Source organism: Microtus pennsylvanicus, chromosome 18, assembly GCF_037038515.1.
Source record: "Microtus pennsylvanicus isolate mMicPen1 chromosome 18, mMicPen1.hap1, whole genome shotgun sequence".
Taxonomy (NCBI): Eukaryota; Metazoa; Chordata; class Mammalia; order Rodentia; family Cricetidae; genus Microtus; species Microtus pennsylvanicus.
Genome location: NC_134596.1, coordinates 17,248,295 through 17,267,257, shown reverse-complemented (window position 1 = coordinate 17,267,257; position 18,963 = coordinate 17,248,295).

Genomic DNA, 18,963 nt, shown 5'->3' with positions numbered 1-18,963 from the left:
GGGCAAACAAGGCTGAAGAATGGGGAAAGGTAATAAAACCAAAAGGGAAATGTCATAAAGCCAAAGTTACTTCTTTGAAATGATCAGAAAGATAACAGGACTTTAGGAAAAAGGGTAGAAAGAGAGGAGGTGGGGAGAAGAGAGAGAGAAAGAGCACAGGAGCTGTGGGATCCTGTACACTGTGAATCTGTGTTGCTCTCATTGGTTGATAAATTAAGCTACTTTGGCCTATGGCAAGGCAAGATAGAGCCAGGTGGAAAACCCAAGCAGAGATACAGATGAAGAAGGGTGGAGTCTGGGAGATGCCAGTTAGCGGGTGAGGAAGCAAGATATGTAGAAAATGAGGTAACACCATGGCCATGTGGCAATACATAGATTAGTAGAAATGGGTTAATTTAAATGTAAGAGCTAGCTAGTGATACGCCTGAGACATCGGCCAAACATTTATAATTAATATTAAGTCTATAAGTGGTTATTCAGGAACTGGTGGGTGGGAGAGAAACTTCAGATTATGGAGAGAGAGAGAGAGAGAGAGAGAGAGAGAGAGAGAGAGAGAGAGAATACGAATGAATCAATAAATGAATATTTAAATCAGGACCATTCAGACCATGTCTTCTTTACCTTGCTTCAAACACAAACAAGATGCTTGCATAATAACTGTAACTTCAAGGGCACCAGAATAGGGAAAACAGCTTGAAGACAAGGTTAGTGGATACATAATTCCCTGCTTCAAAGCTTACTGCAAAGCTATAGTAAAGATACATAAACACAAACCAAAAAGGGAAGCAACAAGAACATCCCCATAAGACCGAAGGGCTTGAGTTGCCTAAGGCAGAACAGTCCTGACAATGGAGGCCAGTGGAGCTTTGACACTCAATGGGCAAAATACTCTTTTCTACAAACAGCACAGGCAAAAAAAGCTGGTTTCCAGGTCAAAAGAAAAAACAAAACAAAAACCAAGACAACTGTGTTTATAGCATGCATGGCAAGGAAGAAGTTGGCCCACGATGGTTTATTTTACTTGTGTTCTTATTTTTCTTGGGGTTCTGGTGTGCTCAAATCTATGGTCTAGTGGATTACTACCAGTTTTTGAAAATTATCTTCTTTGATCTTCCCATATAATATTCTTGCCCTATTCCCTTTCTCCTCTCTCTCGACTCCTAATGATAAACATGATAGACACTTTCGGGGTGTCCTGGATACTTCTTACCTACTTCTAGTCCCCAACTTGTGAGTATCCGCCACATATCTTTCCCTATTCCCTTTACATCAGCCATATATACATATATATACACACATAGATATATGCACATATATTTATATATAAATACATTTATATATACAATAAATATATATGCACAAAAAGATATATACAAGTAAATAACATCATTATCAATGTGTTATTTATTTGTCTCCTTTGTTTGGCCTCCCAGTTTCCAGTTCTTCAACTGAGTTAAAATTGCTGTTGAATCCATCTATTTGAATTATAATTTTTAGTTGTTTTTCTAAGTTGTAGATTTTCTTCAAAATTACTATTGTGTATATGTGTGTGTATGTATGCATGATGTGTGTGGGGGGGGGTGTCAAATACACCACTGCACATGCGTGAATGTCAGAGGACAGCTAGGTCTCAGGTCTTTACCCTCTGAGCCTTTGGCTGGCCCCAAGTTTTGATTGTTTTTCTTGATATTCTGCGGCTGCAGTAGGAGCAATGTGTAGTATTCCAATGTGACAGAAACCCACTTAACTATATCCAAAATAGTTCATTTCATTATTTCCATTTCTATTTTTTAAGGATCCAGAGGGACTTTTGAACAGACAAGGTGTGGCATTTTGTCATAATAATCTCCCCATTAGTTGGACTGATTTAGTAAAAAGAATTAAGGCACTACAGACAATACCTGCTTGTCGTCTCTGTTTTATCCAGTAACTAATATTCTAGCAGAGTCCTGAGAGCTGGTCCACTGATCCGGGTTTGTCTCCTAGCTCTTTTGCCAGGCACTGAATTGCTACATAGAAGCCACTTAGGTTCTTCATCTTTGGTTTTTTTATGCTGTGAAATGGGGAATTAAATCCCTATTTTTAGAAGATGCGGGAAATCAACTAGATTACTAAAAATGAACTCCCTGAGGCCAGAAGCATTGAGTGGGCACTTGTTACGTGTAAGGGAACTCAGTTCAGTGCTAAGGATGTAACGCTCAATAAAAGATTATGTGTGTGTGTGCATGTGTGGAAGAAGATAATAAAAATAAAATATGCAGGATTTTAGGTGGAAAGGGCTATGCACCATGCAGAAGTAACCAGGGAGACAGAAGCATGCTTGAGCAAAACCGCATGTGTGTGTACTTGTCACATCTGCATGCTAAACTACAGAAGGCGAGCGGCTCAGAATGGCAGCTCAGGAAGCCTTTGAGAGATTAAACAAAAAGCTGTGAGGACGCTTTTAGAACAGACGTCCACCTTTAATGATGCGTCTCCCCACATTCAGTTGGCAGCAGGCGGCAAGTGTTTGGCTTTGGAATTGTTCAGATGAACACTGGGGTAATCCAGCTCCCCCTTTTCCCACATCCATTGTGTAAATTCATTGAAGAGCCAACCCTACCCCCAAACTAGGAGCATTGTCCTGCTAGCATCACCCGGGTGCGGGACAGGGCTGATGCCAGGTCTGAGTCCAGGATGCTCTTCTCATAGGCATGGCAAGCTTAGGTTTTGCTCAGGTACTGGAAGGACTACAACGGCCTGAGCTGCACGGGAGGCTCTAGGCCAGCAGGGGGCACTGCGGCGCCGCGTGAGCCCAGACTTCTCTAGCTGTTCTCACCTAAGATCTAGCAGCTGGTGAGAGCCCGAGTTTGCTTTTATATTCAACACTGATGGTTGAGATTTTCCCAGTATCCATGACTCAGTTTCCCTAAATACAGGATGCAGCTTCTTAGAGAGAGTGCCAGAAAAGTGTCTGTTTCAGATACAAGCCATGCTGGTAAATAAGAAAAGAAATTCATGAGGAGAAAAGACCTGGTTTTTCTTACTTTCTAGCTGGTCCTTGTCCCAGGACTTAGAGATGGTAGCTCCACCATTAGGGTCACTTATCCAGGCCAGGTGCCTGGGTGCCCTTGGAAGCTGGTACCTCAGAGAGACCTGAAGACCCAAGCTATGAACACCCTTCACACGCTTCCCAAAAGGACCTTCTCCCTAGGGGCACGCATGGTAATAGAGTGGGGTGAGCATGAGGGGGTCCTAAGGGGAGATTCCATCTGTCTTCATGTCCAGCTGTCTGTCCTTTTAGGGTCTTTCAATCTCAGATGCATACACAATCCCTGTGGGTCTGAAAGGGCAGAGGAAGTAAGGGCCTCTAGGATTGGCTGCCAGAGCAGGAGGTCCTGGGAAATGCCTGGGAGAGCTTCAAAACCCAGTTCCTCTTGTTGTCTGAGGCAGAGCTGCGTGAGTGTGTGCGTGCATGTGTGTGTGTGTGTGCTTGCGCACGCGTGCACGTGGGCTCCTGCGTATTTAAACAAGTGGGTCTCTGATTCTTGTGCCTTCTCTTGGGGCTCTTTCATTTTTCTGTTGGCTTGTCTTATCCAACTTCAGTATGGTAGTTTTTGTTTTATCTTAGTATATTTTATTTTGTTCCACTTGGTTGTTATCTCTTAGAAGCCTGTTCTTTTCTAATGAGAGACAGAAAGGGGGTGGATCCAGATAGTAGAGGAGGTGGGGAGGAACTGGGAGGAACTAGGAGGGAGGGTAAATTATATTCAGATTAAATTGCATGAGAAAAGAATCTATGTTTAATGAAAGACTAAAAAGTTATAAAAAAAATCCACTTATCCATGGATAGACATTTAAATTGCTTCCATTTCTTGGCCATTGCAAAGAGGCCTGCAGGTGTGTCTTTAACGCACTGATGACATTCCCGGGTGGATGGGCGTCGGAGTGGGATGGCTGGGTCATAAAGGAGTTCTATTTTATCTATTAATGTATTTTTGCTGGTGATGGCTATTCCTATTGGAGTGAAGTGACTTCTCAAGTGATTTTGATTTGCATTTTCCCAATGTCTTTTGATACTGAACATTTTCATACATCCATGCCTTTTTTTTTTTTAGAAATATTTATTTGGATCTACTGAGCATTTTAAAATCAAGTTATTTTTGTTTGTTTGCTTGCTTGTTTGCTCCCCTTTGGATACCGAGTTCCATACAAGTTCTTTTTTTTCCGATTAATTATGCATGCACACGTCACACTCACAGCACACAGACTCATACAGCACAGAGACATTCATACACAGACACATTCACACAGTACTCACTTACCTGGGACTCGAACCGGTGACCTCGGGCTCTGCAGGTGGCGCTCCATTCCATTCAGCCAGCACTCTGACTGTTGGGGAGAGTTTTTTTTTTTTTGTTTGTTTGTTTTTTCCATACAAGTTCTGACTATTACCCCAGTCTGAGGTTTTCTTTGCAGACCATTTCTTCTGTGCCGTAGGCTGCATCTTCACTCCGCCGACTTTCTCTGCTGTGCTGCAGAAGCGTGTGCCTTTTCTTTCTGTGCATTTAGGATCCTAACGAAAATGTATCCCTGGTTTCAATGTCCTGAAGCATCTTCCTTCTGTTTTCTCCAGCAGTTTCAGTTTCAGGTCTTAGAGCTAAGTTATTAATCCATTTTGAGTTGACTTTTAAAAAATTCATTTTTTATGTATTTTTTTAATTATGTATTTATGTATGGGTATGTGCATGAGCGAAAGTGCCCATGGAGGCCACAAGACAGTGTGGATTCTTTTAATCTGGAGTGACAGATGGCAGTGGCCACCTGCCATGGGTCCTCTGGGAGATCAGTATGTTCTCTTAAATACTGAGCCATCTCTCCAGCCCGTGAGTTGACTTTAATAACTAATGTGAGCAAGGTCTACCATCATTCTGCATATGGATGTTCAGTTTCCCCAGCATCAATTATTGAAAGACCATCTCATCCCTTCTGAACATTCTCTAGATTGGGTTGGACAATATGGGCACCTTAGCAATAATAAATCCACGAACTCAGGGTGTGCATTGGCTAATCTTATGTCAACTTCATGCAACCTCTAGTCATCTGAGAGGAGGGAACCTCAACTGAGAAAATACCTCCACAAGATCCAGCTGTAGGAGCTGGGTGATGGTGGTGCACACCTTTGATCCCAGCACCCAGAAGGCAGAGGTAGGTGAATCTCTGAGTTCGATGCTGACCTGGTCTACAGAGAGAGTTCCAGGGCAGCTAAGGTTACACAGAGAAACCCTGTCTTGAAAAACCAGAAATAGAAACAACCAAAAGATCCAGATGTAGGGCATTTTCTTAATTAGTGACTGATGGGGGAGGGCCCAGTCTGTTGTGGGTGGTGCCATCCCTGGGTTGGTGGTCCTGGGTTCTACAAGAAAGCAGGTTGAGCAAGCCATGGGAAGCAAGCCAGTTACCACCCCTCCATGGCTTCTGCATCAGTTGCTGCCTCCAGGATCCCTCCTTGCTTGAGTTTCTGCTCTCACTGCTTTTGATGATGAACTGTTGAAAATGAAATCAACCCTTTTCTTCACAGATTGTTTTTGGTCACGGTGTTTCATTGCCGTAATAGAAACCCTAACTAAGACAGGATATCACTATATCATCTCATAGAGCTGCTTTCTCTCTGGTTAAATTTATTCTTGGATATTTTATACCTGTTGTGAATGGGATTGCTCTTTAGATTTCAATTTCAAATACCTTTTGCTATGGGCACACAGCAATGTTGCTTCATTTTGCATGTTGAGTTTGTGTCCTGCAACTTTGCTGAATTTATTAGTCCTAATGGGTTTTGCTTGAGCCTTTGAGAATACACACACACACACACACACACACACACACACACACACACACACATGATTATGTGTTGTGACCTGCACAGCTTTAGGTTTGACCTGACTACAGTGACAAGGGAATAGAGGAAGGACGGAACGACAGACACAAAAGCACATACATGTATAGGAAAGCTGGGGTTGGGTGAGCTCTCCACTCTGATGGAGATGAGCCAGCAGCCTGGGAATTCAACAGGCTTATAAAAGCACTGATCATGGTCCAAATCAGGAGCAGAAGGAGAGAGAGCACGAGCATGGAACTCAGGACCGCGTGGGGTGCACCCACACATTGAGACAATGGGGATGTTCTATTGGGAACTCACCAAGGCCAGCTGGCCTGGGTCTGGAAAAGCCTGGGATAAAACCGGACTCTCTGAACATAGCGGACAATGAGGACTACTGAGAACTCAAGAACAATGGCAATGGGTTTCTGATCCTACTGCACGCACTGGCTTTGTGGGAGCATAGGCAGTTTGGATGCTCAACTTACTAGACCTGGATGGAGGTGGGGGTTCCTTGGACTTCCCACAGGACAGGGAACCCTGATTGCTTTTCGGGCTGGGGGGAGACTTTATTGGGGGAGGGGGAGGGAAATGGGAGGCGGTGGCGGGGAAGAGACAGAAATCTTTAATAAATAAATAAATTAAAAAAAAAAGCACTGATCAAAGAGGCGGGCTTATTGTACACAGCTGATGGAGGAGCGGGGCGTGGCCCTGCACTGTAGCTGGACACAGGGGTTACTGGACACATCTCGGTTACTGTGGGTAATGTTGCAGTGAGCAGGCATCTGCCAGTCTGACACTAATTTCAATTCCATGGGCTGCAGTAATATGCCAGCAAAATGTTTTGCCTTCTGAGGACTCCAGGCTGTTTTCTATAAAAGCTGCCTTTGCTCTTTCACCAACAAGTGGATGGGTTCCCTTTCTTTACCTCCCAGCCAACACTTGTCATCTTTAGGTCCAAAGGAAACCCCAATTCTCCAAACTCCAAGAGGCAGTCCAAATATCCAGAAATGGGCTCAGACTGAACTATAGGAAGATTTCTGGCAGCTAGATAAAAGTCAGCATTCCTCAGAAACTTGTGAAGCTATTTCTTTCTATCAAAAGGAATCATTTTCCTCATCACTGGCAGATGGGACAAGTGGCTCCCTGTGATGACCATTGCATGTCAAAGCTCACACTGGCCCAGTCTCCTTCAGCATCACAAGTCCCGGTTACACATTTCAAAGTCCAGGCTGGCATCTGAGCCCTTCTCACCTCCTTTCCCATCCCTAATTCCCTCCAGCTCACAGGCTTCCCTCCCCCAGCTACTCATTTTATTATAACCCAGTTAGTGTTGTGGAATATTATCTTAAGGCGTGTTATATTTGTTTATGCTGTGGAACATTTGTTTAATGATGTAAAGATGTGTTGCTTTTGTTTACGCTGCATTTGTTTAACTCTGTGAAGCTGTGATTCTCTGCCTGCCTAAAACACCTGATGGTCTAATAAAGAGCTCAATGGCCAATAGCAAGGCAGGAGAAAGGAAGGTGGGGATGGCAGGCAGAGAGAATAGAAGGAGAACTCTGAAAGAAGAAGAGAACAAGGAGAGGAGGCTGTCAGGTGCCAACCATTTAGCCATCCAGCCAGCCAGCCATGGAGGAAGAGTGAAATTAAGATATATTGAAGTAAGAAAAGGAAAAAGTCCAGAGGCCAAAGATAGATGGGATAATTTAAGAAAAACTGTCAAGAAACAAATCAAGCTAAAGCCGGGCATGCGTAACTAAGAATAAGCCTCCCGTGTCATGATTTGGGAGCTAGGTGGCAGGCCTCTCAAAAGAGAGTAAGGAGTAAAAAGAAAACAAACAACATGTTAGTCTCAATATGCTCCCCACCTCAGTGTCTCTATATTCTGCCCCTGCTTCTCTTGCTGTTTTCTCTAGTCTCTATTGCTGCTATGCCATGTTCATAGTGGCCATGGTCTTCTTGCTCTGGACTCTTCCAAGTGTAAAATCCAATGAGAAAAAGAGTGAGTAAAACCGACTCTGTAGTCCTTTACACTCCCCTCCAGAGTGACCAGGGTTGAATATTTCTTTGTGTCAATTCACACATCTTTGCTACCTTGCTTCCACACCTTCCTTTTCATTGCTCCTCAGTGTCTTCATTCCCCATAGTTTCGAATGTTCTTTCACCTCCTCCTGCAGGCTTGTAAGAGCGTCACTCCCTCCCACACAGCCACTGGCTTTGGCTGCCTTCCAGGGTTCCTGGTCACAGGTTGCCGTCTCTCCAAAACTATAGGAAGATGACCCTTGTGGAAGCAAATGATGCTAGAAATGTCACATTCCCTGTCTTATCTCCAGGAGGGTGAAGCAGTAACTTCTAGAATGTCTACTTGTCTCTAACCAATTGCACATAGTAACAGTGAAATAAAGCTCTTGTCCCAGTGAGCAGACCCCAAGCTCCAATGGAGAGGCTGTAAAACGCCAGGTAGATTTAGTAATGGGCTTCTGGTAGAAGTAGACCACCAGGGCTAGCCATTAACACCACGCTATCCAGGGCCATTGTTAAAGACTCATCAATTGTGAATTAGAGTTTTGAGCCACACGTAACTCTTAGTGGCATGGTGTCACCATTAATCAGGTTCTATAATCCTGAGAAAAGACAGAAGTGAGCCAAAGGCTGAAGGTTTAAGGTTTCTCAGAAGCAATCCTGCTTTAATGATATTCAAGAGTAGATGATGTATTGTGGTAACCAGTCTTTGGTATTAGTCCAACTCCATGGGTGATCCCAGGGGCTAGCTAGCTGTCCAGATGCTGAGTTTTCTGGAAAACAGTACTTAGTATTCAGTGAGAGTCTGGGGAGAAGTCATACCCCAGCACATCTTATGTTTTCAAAGCTCTAAATAGAGACCAAATGAGAAGTAGAGGTCTAAGATTTCCACATAAAATCCAAAAGTTGCATTAGGCTGAGAAGGGAGGCCGCGTTTCCTAGCAGCTTGGGACTTCCTTAAAGTTCTGTAGTATCGCAGGCTGACTTAAGGAGGGAAGTCATCTTTGGAGGCCAGGACACACAGCAATCCTGGAGCTACAGAGACTTCTGGCTTCCATGGGTTCTCCAACACCATCTCCCCGGTTACCATCACTATCACAAACAACAGCAGCAATGCTCTCATGTCTTTGAGCTGTGTGGACCAGGCACTGCCCTAGGATTTTACGGTCACTAAGATGCAGTCAAATATTTCAGAGTAGCCTTTCATGGCAGGCTGTATCACCCCTACTCTACAAGAAAGCTGTGCTCCATGTACCTGCAGCACATAAGACACAGCAGCCCCAGGGTCAAGGTGTCCCAGGGAGCGTGTTCTTGCTGCCTTCTCACTGCTGTCGTAAAGCCTCTCAGGGAGCCTGGCTCCTCCCCTGCTCCTCCATGAAAACTTTGGCCCCAAGAATTTTCTGGACTCTCCTAGATAATAAAAATAGTTCTCCAGCTACTTTGTCAAGTCACTTTTAGTTGCAAAATATGGCCCCAATTCGGCAATAAAAACATCTAGTTCCATGTCACAGTCCAATTCTGAATTTCACTGAACATTGATTCTGCCCCTCCTCCTGCCCACAGGAATGGCCTTGGGGCTTTCCCCACGGGGAATTCCTCTTCCATCAACTTGGAGAAAGTATAGGTGGATAAGGAGGAGGCCCCGTGTCCATGGGTTCCTCGCCTGCAGATTCAGGCAACTGCAGGTTGACAATATTCGGAACAAAACATTGCATCCATAGTGACTATGTGCAGACTGTTTTTTTGTCATCATTCTTAAACCATACATACCATCATCTGTGTACACAGCATTTACATTGTATTGGGTATTATAAGTTATCTGGAAAGAACTTAAAGCCAGAGAAGGATAGCATAGATTCTGTACAAATACTATGCCATCTTACACGTGGGGCTTGAACATCTGAACAAACAGAACCAAGGCCCATGGACTCTTAGGAATAACTGTGCTGTTGTGGCCATGGAGCATATAAGCATTCTGTGGGCCTTGCAGGTGTTGACTTTGCTTCTAGAGCACTTTCATGGGTTATTTGGTGATAAAACCCTGACGTGGGATTCCCCTCTGTATGCTGTGAATACCACTGGTTAATAAAGAACTGCTTTGGACCTATAGCAGGGTACAACAGATCTAGGTGGGGAAAACTAAACTGAATGCCACAGGTCAAAGCAACTTCTTTATTAATCAACAGTAATAAAACATAGTCACAGGATACAGAGGGGCATCCCACATCAGCAGGCTGTAAGTTTGGTGTATTTACCAGTGTGTTCCTTGGTGTCTAAAGTGCTTCGTACAGTGCTCAGACTCTGTTCTGGCAGAAGTTACCACACAGATGGTAACCTGGAGAGCGCCTGGCATCTGGTGAGGCAAGAGGAAGGGGGAGGGATGAGGTCCTAGGAGAGAACAAAGACCGTAGTTAACACCAAATGGACAAGTTGTCAAAGGGGAAGACTGAGTTGCCCAGTTAAGGACAACTCAGTTTCCACTGGAGCAGCTCTGAGGTACTCCAGGGTGCCTGCAGGTGACCCTTGGTTCATTCGAATCCCCAAACACACATTGGTTGGTCAAGACTTAAAATGCTAAGAAGACATGTTGTATGTACAATGACATGCGAACGAATGTGTGCAAGAAAGCTCATGTTGTGCAAATGAGAACATAAAGACATGCCTTTTGCATAGCAGGACCCTTTGAGCTAGGAAACCATCTTGGCTGCGCCAGCTCCTTCCTCAGAAGAGTGTTTCTTAGTAAACTGCCACAGCTTTTGCTGTAACCACATGTCTCTGGCAGTTCTTTGTTCTGGGACACAAGACCCTGGAACCCCTGCCTTTAGGCCTGCTCACCAAACCCTGATATCGACAGATATGAAAACTCAATAAATACTGAAATTGTTGAGTGGAATAGAGGTTCTGCTTTCCGGTGTCGGGAGAAATCGTGGCCTGCAGAACGATGCCGAGGCCTTGAGGGGAAGAAGGTCCACTCCGTAAGGGAAGCTTCATGCCCCTGGTGGGAAATGCTACCACCCAACTGTTCCCCACGGGGGAGGGCAGGCGACATCCAGATCTGACGGCTGTGTCCTTTCCCTTCTCCTAGGCATGCATGAGTATCTCCTTTTCCCACTTGGCCCCCAAGGTGGCAATCACCAGAGATAGAGCCACACTGCTGTGAACTAGCTCTAATCCCCCGAGAGGGACGGCATCTCAATGCCCTAGAAGAGAAGACTATCATAGGCTTCAGAGTCAGAGACAGTGCAGCCCGTGGTTCAGCGGGTTGGCCTCGGTCCTTGGCTGAAGCAGGAGGAAATGTATCAGGGAGAGGCATAGTTGAGGCTGTGGGCTGAGGGTCATTGCTGCTTCAGCATCACCCCGGGTGGATGTGCTGTGTGACCTTGGCAAGTGCCTGTATTCTCTAAACAAGCCCGGTGGGGGAGTTTGCTGGCTAATGCCTTGCATATGTATGCTGCAAGGATAATAAGGCAGGCTCCATGAAGCATATTTTGTATTTTGTCCTTGGGGCACAAACAGTACAAACTATTTATTTTAAAAAGCAAGACTTAACCGGCTCATCCAGCTTAGCCCTAAAACACCCCAGGTTATCCTGGCTTTGGTGGCTTCAGGAGCGGCAAGGCCTCATTAAGTGTCCTTTAGCGCCTGGAGCCCAGGTAGCCTTCTCCCAGGCAGAATGCTGTTGGCCTGGCCTTCCGGGTCCTGGGTTTTTTCAAACTGTGGACTCTTAAACTCATTCATTCATTCAGGACACATTGTGGAGCCCGGTATTTGCACCAAGTGTGGCGGAGAGTTCTTGGGCCAAAACCGGAAGTATGGCGGTCTCTATACCTCTGGTTCTACTTACGTCATTCCGTAACTCAGCTCTCATGAGCCAACAACTTCCACCACCCTCGCTGTCTTGCAGGCTCTCTCCTTTATTGCAGAATGGCTCTTTTTCCCTTCTACTTGCCCGTCCTTCTCCTTCAAGTTGCCCTCTCTGAGATTCTCATGGGCTCCGTGACGCAGAGTAAGTGGCAAGCTCTTTGAGCCCTGCCCCTGAGAGCTGTCATGTGGACAGAGAACTCCACCCCCGCCCCCATGCCTCCACACCCTCTTCAGCTTTCCCTGCTGATTGAGGGGGGTGTACCCATCCTGTACAGTGATGGATGCTTCTGGATCATTCAGGGAGATTGATTACTCAAAGCTAAACGGGATCTCATTTTTAGGTGTTTTCATCCTATGGCAAGCCAGAATTCTATGAGGCCTCTGGAGGGCAATTGGAGTCCTGGTAAGTTATATGTACTGTGGTCTTACACAAATCTGGGTCCAGGGTGGAGAGAAAGAGGTGCTGAAGACCTCAGGAAGTGTACATGACTATGAGACAAGAGGAATAAATATTTTAGTGTTTGATTTATTAGTGTTTTGTCTTTCAGAGGAGAGCCAGGAAAAAGCAGCCTCACTTTCTAACTGAGAAGCATAGTCGCAGAAGGCTGGGCTGCTGAGTGGGGAAGGGTGTGAGCTGGTCGCTGACCGCTCGCTTAGACAAAACCTAATGATTCATCTGCTCCCCTCTTGTGGGAGGACCAAATAGGCGTAGGTGTCTGCCTGTGGTCCTGTCTTCAGCCCTTCGGAGAGTCTTGATCAGCCCACGCTTTGCCTCTTGCTTTAGAATAGTGCAGTCACAGAAAAGTCGAGGCTGAACCGGAGACAACTATCATGGAGAGGGCAGTGTGTTACAGTCCCCAAACAGAGGACTTTCTGTCAGGGGCTGTGCATGGAAACACTGGAGGACTCTATCAAGAGGCAGTGAGGGCAGGAGCGCAATGTGGACAAGAGCCTGAGAAGGGACAGGTGATCCAGGGAATCCGGTAAGCAGGCTGGGCTTCTGCAGTAACCCCAGCAGCCCTGGGTACAGGGGCTCTGCAGGCTGGTTGACACCTGCTATTGAAGTGAGTAGGGCAGATAAATAATGCAGGTTTGGGAGGAGAGACTCTAAGAGGGCTGCTTTGCATTTGACAGTGGAATTGTTCTCTGCATAAGCAGGGGTTGGCTCTGGTGAGGCATCTGTAACAGATCTCCTGACCTGCCCAAGGTGTTGCTCTACACTGGGCTCTGGCTTCTTGTTCCTGGTGGGCCTGTGTGGACAGGCACGGTCCTCATGTCCCTTCCCAGTGGCAACATGGTGCCTTGAGCTGGCCACACCTATGGTCTCCTCCAGAGAGCTCTGGAGCATGGGAGCAGCCACTTGGAGGCTACTGTGGGCAGGGGTGTGCTTGGGACCTCAGCACAGAACACTGACGACTGCAAAGGATTCATGATTGTGTTCAAGGCATGGGAGGGCCATTTTTCTCTGCTTGGAAATGATGACACTCTTCTGAAAGAACCACTTTGTATGGACGTGAAAGCAGATCATATGTGATTCTTTGGCCCACAGGAGCTGCAAGTATTTCATCTGAAGTTACTTGAAGGCTTTTGCTAGATGCAGTGATGCGGCATGGCAGGGAATGACCCCGGCTTATGCTGGCCAGAGAGGAACTATTAAACAAGCCAAGAGAGAGGGACAGACATGAACAAGAAACCGAATCTGCAACAGGGCCAAGGCTTACCGGTTTTAATCATCTTTGATCCTATCATATCCCAAAGATCTACACTGAACACATTGGAATCTGCAAGGACCAGCAGTGCTTTTGGTAGCAGCGCTGGTGGCAAGCTGCAGCCTTGCTGAAGGGCCAGACTGAAGAGGCATGCAAGGCTGAAATGCCTCAGGTCCTTAAGATAGCAGAGAAGAACAGCATCCCACCTGGAAGCAGCGAGGCCAGTGCTCTTGGCTTCCTTCAACAGAAAAACTCACGTTGTCACAGATGAAAGATGCTGCCCGCCTCTCCCTGAAGCCATGGTTCTCTTATTCATCCACCCAGTCTACCACAGGTAGACTGTACCCCAGGAAACTAAGGGAAATCCAAAAGAATCCATGGCCTCAAGGACTGGACTGGTCATTTTCTATAGGAGGAGAGTTAGGTAGCTCTCAGTTTTGGGGATTCAAGATCATGATACCGGAGTCATCTGAGCTCTGTTTAGGTTCTCCTAGGCTGTGCTATATGGTTGACGGTATCATGGCTTTAATATATATGAGGGAAAGAAACCACTGGAATCCAGAAAACAAGGAGATGGCTGTTCTAACATACCTGTCTTGAGGGGACTGACCAGGGTCCTATGAGAACTACATCAGTTCCTTCTGAGATTGGTGCTCCCATGTCCTAAGTACGCCTAGGCGCTTCCTCCATGGATCTACCCAACAACATCACACTGAAGAGCAAAGTTCCAACTCACGATCCCTTGGGGGACATACAGAAGTATATTTAAACTGTCCCACAAGGAGATAGCCTGACCACCCCAAACTGGACGCAGTATGAGGTGCAGAGACTAAGAAATGAGACCACCTCAGGGAACATTGTAAAGAGGGAGAGAGGGGCTGGGAGATGCCATCCTGTGGAAGAAATCATGATCTCCTTAGAGCTGCGGTTGCCTGCACTGGGAGGACAAGGTTATCAATGGGACAATCATGGCTAAATGAGGGGACTGCAGGACCTCGCCCCTCATTGCTACCAGATAGATTCTGGGGGAGGGGTCGTTATTGTCTTCTGGTATGCGTTGTTGATTATAATAGTCTCACACTAGCCCAGAATGGAGTATAAAAAAGATTTTTTAATTTAGGGGTAGACTCACACAGATCAGTAGTCCTCTGCATGAGTGGGGAACAAGGAACAGAATCCAGCAACCAACGGGTAACATCTGTACAAATAGAACATGTGACCACGCCCAAGTGGGCTGGTATCTTAAAGGCAAATTGGCTGACGGCGTTTCCTCAGCAGGTATGTATTAACTAGTGAGCTCACCAACTTCTAGTGCAGTGGTTCTCAACTTTCTTATCGGTGAAACCCTTAAATACAGTTCCTCATGTTGTGGTGATTCCCCAACGATAAAGTTATTTCATTGCTTCTTCCTACTGTTATGAATTGTAATGTAAATATCTGATATGCAGGATATCTGATATGTGACCCTAGTGAAAAGGCCAGTTAACTCCTAGAGGGGGGTGGGACCCACAGGTTGAGAACCACTGTTGCAGTGGCTAGCTCCAAACCCAGGGCCACATAAGCTCCTCCGCTTCAGTTGGTCACAGAACAAAACAAGAAGGCTGTGGGAAAGGAACTTGTAGGGAGGACAACGGATGGGCAAGAGTGGGAGGAAGACATTAGTGGGGGGGGGGAAATAATGAGAAGACACGATACACGTGTGTAAAACGATCAAGAACAAATTCAGTTGAAGAAGCCTGTCACTTGTGAAGGCCTCTGAAAGAAGAAGGTAGCCATACAAAAGTAGGTTTGTGGGATGACTGAAGGTGAGGTGGACGGAAGCCAGGGTGGCCTCTCAGCATTTTAGAGATGCTTCTTTGTGTACCTCTGTGATTTCTTGGGGGTAGTGTCTTTCCTCAGCAACATCAAAACGTTCTCTTTGCTCTTAGGCTCTGAAGTGTCACTGTGATGCGTAGCGTGTGGATTTACCTGTTTATTTTTTCTTTACTGTAGCAGTAGGTCCCTTTATCCAAGTTTGTGCTTTCAATAGATCTATAGTCCAGAAGTTATTCATTCTAGAAACAAACAACTCATGTGTTCTAAGTTGTGTTCTGTTATATGTAGCATGATAAAGCCTCCACAGTATACAGCTCTGCCTTGCTTAGGATGTGAGCCATCCCTTCGGCGCATCCATACTGTGTATGCTATCTGCCCATTGATCACTTAATGGCCCTCTAGGCTTTTAGATGTCTATGGTTGGCTGATATATTTGTGTCGAGGTCACCTTTATTTACTGTTCCCCAAACAAAGCCAGAGTGTTGTCAGCAATTCAGATATGCCAAAGAGGAACCAAAAAGGACTTCCTTTGAATAAACATATTCTCAATTGTGGAAAAAATTATATGCTGAGGTTGAAAGAGTATTATAATTATTCTATTCTTATTGCTATTTTCTTACTGTGTCTAATTTAAAATTACCCTTAATCATAGATTAGCATATATGCGGGAATAGGAAACAGTTTGAATAACATTTAGTTCTGCTCTCAACTTCAGACTTCCCCTAGGGACTGGACATGCCCCCCTCCCCCAGCGGGAGAGCTGCTTTGTCTGCAGAGCCGTTTGAGGACTCCTGTCTTTGGCTCTCCGACATCCTCAGCCATCCTGTCTTCAAACAACTCCTCTACCATTTCCTTTACTCTGCTCTCTGGAGTGACCATTAGACAGAGGTTGACAAGTTTCAAAATATCTTCGCTCTTTCTTATCTGCACTTTCATTTTTTAAAATTCATCTGTCCCTTTGTACCGTCTTCTGGGTAAAATCCTTCACTGTTATCTTTGAATTCAGGAATCCTCTGTTTGATTCCTTTAGTCCTAGATTTCATCCGCTATTTTGATTTTTGCATTTTACTGACTTTGCTTGTCAATTCTGACTTTTCTTGCTGGATCTTTTTCTTGTCTCCTTGATCTTTTCCCTGATTTCCTGTTCTTTTAAAATGTGTGTTACCCTTTATCTCTTTGAACACCCCAAAATAGTTACATAAAAGCACAGCCCAGATGTGCACCTGGCTGCGTGCAGACAGGTTGTGTCTATCTCTTATGACCTCTCGATAGATCTTCAGAGAAAAGCCGGGGCGTGTTCTTCAGCATGCCTGACTGTCACCATGTCTGTGAAGTACCGGCAGTGTCTCTGTGTGGCCAGAACAATGTCAGAGGTGCAGAGTTCATCTGAGGGCGCTTGTGAGGGAGGCAGTCAAACTTACTGGCCTTGCTGAGCTAGATCAGAAGGGCAGCCGATCCTATTTCTCCGTGGGCAGAGTTTTGTTTATCCTGAACTGGGAGCCAACAGCCCTATTAGTTTTGAATGGACTTAAATATTTTTCCACATTTGGGCAGAGCCTCTTACTTGCCAGGAGAAGGGCACAATAAACATATTGTTATGACTGTCTCAGGATGGGGGCTGGGTCTTATTCATCTTTTATCCCTCCACCCACCCTGCACCTATTACACTGCTCAATAAAACTTTATTGATTTGCATTGTAAAATGGATGGTTAAAATATGAGTCATGATGGCAATAAATTTTATATACCATAACTTTTATCTTCGGATGGGTGTTGCAGCTCTCCTGGGAGCCTCTCCTCTTAATTGGCCATGTGACTATCGCTTCCCAGTTGATGCTGAGACCCTGGTAAAATTATCCTAGGGCTATCAGATAAGTCACAGTAAATTATTCCATGTCAACCATGCGGCACATTGCACATATTCACTATGTGTGTACAGAGGTATATATGCAGAACGCAGCTGTAAATTTATGATGTAGTACATGTGCGTATATGACCTGTTTGCTTTGCAAAAGAAAGTATTAGCAAAGACCATTAATACATCAAACCGATCCATTGTAACATTGCCACGTCCACGTGCTCTTCCTCTTCCCGAGTCCTCTCTAATAAAATGGCATTTGGTTTCCACTGAGCTTTCAAAATCTGTCAGCATTTGATAGGCTAATCGTTATAATGGTATGTTGACTTTGCCATATACTATTTTAACGACGTGTTAATATATAACAATCTTTGGACAGGACTTCCAGAATTGCTGTTTTATGACGATCAGCTGGCATGTTAAAAACTAACCTCAGTGGCAAGAAAGCCAGTTGCAGGAGAGGCATCCTTGGTTGAACGTGTCATTGGCACACACAGCTATAAGCTGGGAGTGAGTGCCCAGAGACTTTTAAAACTTCTAAGGCTCAGGGAGATTTCAAGGGTCCTGGGTAAGCAGCTGCAGGGTGCCTTTTTTAAAAAGCGCTTTTGACATCATAAAGGCCTGGAGGAACACCGTCCCGAGAGGTGCTCCACTCCCTGGAGTGTCCTTTAGTGGACAGGTTTGCATCTGCAATGAAGTCTAATCAGGGGCCTGTGATCACCTGAACTGGAGAGGAAGGGGAAAGAGGGAGAGATATTAGTGAGACAGGGAATGGCAAGGCACAAGAAAGAGACCAACAGAGAGCAAGCACTTGAGAGATAGTGGGGGGGGGGAGTGAGTAGCTGAGGCAGCCCTAGTCTGTCTTTTCCTGCGGCCTGTGTAAGGTGGACCGCAGACCCGTGTGATGTTCTGGGTTGTCTACATAGCAGAGGCTGGGCTGGACTTGACACTTACCTGGTGACTTTGCTAGAAAGGAGTCCCACATTGGCTGATGGGGGGGGGGGCTGGTTCTTTGGGCCCCCTCCCCTTCCCCTGGAATGGGATGGATCCCTGAGACCTGAGCTGACACACAGAACAAATTGCTTTGAATACCTCCCTTGAAGAGTTGAAGCTGCCCAGGCTCCGGAAAGCACCGTTTTCCTGAGAAGGGCTCTGAGGGCAGGAGGGGATGAGTTGACAGAGCCCAGAAGTGTGAGAGTGGCCTTGCTTCTGGGAAATCCCACGGGGAGCTCATGTCCTGTATGGTTCTGGCCAGTTACGTGGCCTGCCCTGACAGCACTGTGAAGCCATGTGCTTGGCCTTTGTCTTCCAAGTAACCGGTGGTGGCATATTGGTGAGCCTACCCAAGACCCTTACCAAGCCACAGGGTTTCTTTGTCTCCCCGGACGTCATTCTTGTTCTCCTGACCGACGAAGAGAGAAAATTTTGATGGCCACAGCAACCATCTGGAAACACCTATCTGTTTTGTCAAGGGGCGGCTAACATGGGGGAGAATTTGAAAAATGGCAAACATCTTTTTTTCATTGACTTAAAGCTGGTTGTCCAAATATTTGTATCACTTGAAGTATAAGCCAAAAAAAAAAAAAACCCTTACTGAATTTAGAGTGCATTTTCATTACTCTTGTACAAACATCTTCTGGTACATTCTTTAATTTATCTTCAAATAATATAAACAGCAGACAATGGAATTAGCAGAGGGCAAGTGTGTTTATTTAATGTATGCATTGCAGCACATTGGGGGCCCAGAGTCATAGAGGAGGGAAATGATATGATGTCTGTCCCCGTGCGACCTGCTTTTCTAATGTCCCCTGGAGTTTATGGCAGGTGCTGAAGAC